At 63.9% G+C, this 2839-nt stretch overlaps 1 pseudogene; it reads right to left on the minus strand.

Moving 5' to 3' along the window:
• LOC123121188 (UDP-glycosyltransferase 73E1-like) overlaps window positions 1-2245 on the minus strand; it is an 11562-nt pseudogene extending 9317 nt beyond the window's left edge.
• Between the last annotated feature and the right edge of the window lie 594 nt (window positions 2246-2839).

The following is a 2839-nucleotide window of genomic DNA, read 5'->3' on the forward strand; positions in this document are numbered from 1 at the left end:
GCCGGGCGCGGGCCGACGTTCATGCGCGCGCCGCCGGTTTCGCGGGTACCCCGGCGGAGCGGGCACGGCGCCGGCGGCTGCCTGCACGCGGTACGGCGCGACGACCTCCTCGAAGGTGCGCCCGTCCCAGAGCTGATGCCGCCACGCGCGGTTGTGTTTCGTCGGCGTGCGCGGGCCGGCGTACGCGTGGAGGTGGCGCAGGTGGTCGTCGGCGAGGCGGTCCGCCCAGCCGGGGTTGTTGGGGGCGTACTGGGGGTCGGCGAGTTCCTCCGGCGAGAGGCGCGCCCTGTACAGGCCGACGGCGCGGGCGAAGAGGTGGGTGCCAACCTCGGGCACCGGCGCCACCGGCACGCCGTCGACGCTCAGGCGCCACCTCGCCGGGAGGCGCACGTCGGGAGCGGCGGGGATGACGAAGTGGGCGAGCTCCTCCGCCTCCTCGAGGGTCAAGGTGGAGCGGGCCATCGCCGGCGAGAGGGAGAGGTAGGGCGCAAGAGGGGCGATGCCGGCGGCACGGGGAGAAGGAGAGGGAAGGCGAGGGGCGGTGTGAGAGCCACGGCGGGGCGAGGCGCTTTTTATAGGCGTGGTGGGCGGGGTGGGTGCCGGTGATCAATGCCGGGCCAGCCGAGCGGTCAAGGGCGCAGAAGGCCAGGCGGCGGCGTGCGAATCGGCGCCGGTGATCAATGCCGGGCCAGCCGAGCGGTCAAGGGCGCAGAAGGCCAGGCGGCGGCGTGCGAATCGGCGCCGGCGATTAATGCCGAGCTGTCAAGGGCGCAGGAGGCCAGGCGTCGGCGTGCGCGGGCGGTCAAGCGGTGGCGTGCGCAGGCGGGCGTCGGGCGGTGGCGTGTGAATCGGCGCCGCCCGCGGACCGCCGCCGCCGACGGGACGTCTCACTGCGCCGGCAAAAAACAGCGGGCGCTGACGCATTGCTGACGTCAACTGGCGGACGGCAAAGAGGCGCTCAAAATTGCCGTCCGCTGGCGGACGGCAAAGGCCGCCGTTAGCCGCCTAACGGACTAACGCTGGCGGACGTCCAGTATTTTTGCCGTCCCTCCTTTTTGCCGTCCGCCGCTGTAGGCAAAGGACTTTTTGCCGTCTGCCATCAAAAGCAGACGGCAAAGGACCTATTTACCGTAGCCTACTTTGCCGGAGCCTTTTGCCGTCCGCGGCTGACGGCAAAGGCCATTGCCGTCCGCCGTTCGAGCCTTTGCCGTCCGCAGTGGCAGACGGCAAAATAGCTGTTTCCTGTAGTGAATGTGTCTTGTCCATCACATCATTCTCCTAATGATGTGATCCCGTTATCAAACGACAACTCACGTCTATGGTCAGGAAACCGTAACCATCTTTTGATCAACGAGCTAGTATAGTAGAGGCTTACTAGGGACTTAGTATTTGTTTATGTATCCATACATGTATTTAAGTTTCCAGTCAATACAATTATAGCATCAATAATAAACCTTTATCATGATTAAGAAAATATAATAATAACCACTTTATTATTGCCTTTAGGGCATATTTCCAATAATTTCCTCTTCCGGTCTGTCGTCTCCGCGTAGGAGTCCAGAAGGCAGAGCGGTCCGACCGCCCACACCTTCCGTTCGAGCGCCTCTCCATATCCCTTGGTGTCCAGCGTGTTATGCATTTCCCTCTCCAGCCCACGAAACTGGAAGAACCCAAGCGACGTGGCCTTGCTCGAGACGACGCGCACGGGAAAATCGGGCACCTCGAACCGCTTGAAGTCGCCGGCGACGCTGTTGTTGTCGTGCACGCCGTGCTTGGCCAGGCGCTGCGCTAGGAGGAAGAATGCTGAGGGGCCGTGGAACACAAATCGTGGAATGTCAAGCCGGCACGACACGTCAGCCGTTAGCGGGTTGCAAGTGTTGGCGATGAGGCAGTCCGGCCGTCGTGGCAGCGCCTGGAGGTACGTCTCCAGCGGCCTGGCGAGTAGCCACACGGCTTCATAGAAGAGCGTAAAGTGGGATAGCTCAGTGACCATGTCGTGGCTCTCACACCCCTCGGGCAACCCCAACACCAGCCCCGGGAACTGGAGCTCGGCCATGTTGACCGCGAGCCCCTCGCAGAAAGCAGGCTCTAGGATGGCCCTGTTGCGCGCGACAGTGACGGACGTGAGGACCACAGTGATGCGCGCGCCGCCGCGGCCGGCGATGAGGCGCGTCAGGTCGAGCACGGGGATCACGTGGCCCGGTGCAAGGAGCGGCACCAGGACGAACTGTAGCGGTTGTGCCATGGCCACGCTGGGCCCGTATGTACAACAAGCCAACATGAAGAACTGTAAGTACACCGTGTAGCCAAGAAAAAGAATCATGAAAGGAGAAGCCGCGCCCGCGTCGCTCCCAGGGGGCGGCTCGGGCGAACCCTAGTGCTGCCACCACCACCCCCCTACACCAGCTCCTCCCCTCACCGCCGATGGGCAACATCGGCGGGAAAAGCCCGCGCGATGGCCGGCGACGGCGGGCACTCTCCTCTCGCGCTGGGAGATGCCCTGTTGGCATGGCGCGTCGGCCCTGGACGAGGCACCCGGGCGGCGGCGAGCGGACGCCAGGGTGGCGGCCCCGGGACCTGGCGGTGGTGTGCCGGCTTCTGTGGCTGTTGGGGTGATGACCCACAAGTATAGGGGACTAATCGCGCTAGTAGAAAACAGGGCTTTGGTCCAGGCCTAAAAAGGGCATTTAATCCCAGTTCCCCTACGAAACGGTACTAATGGGTGCATCAGTCCCGGTTCGTGAGGGCAGGACGCCGGCCGGGCCTCGGGGGCCATTGGTCCCGGTTCGTCTGACCCCATTGGTCCCGGTTCAAGACATGAACCGGGATCAATGGGCCT

Source organism: Triticum aestivum, chromosome 5D (assembly GCF_018294505.1).
Source record: "Triticum aestivum cultivar Chinese Spring chromosome 5D, IWGSC CS RefSeq v2.1, whole genome shotgun sequence".
Classification (NCBI taxonomy): Eukaryota; Viridiplantae; Streptophyta; class Magnoliopsida; order Poales; family Poaceae; genus Triticum; species Triticum aestivum.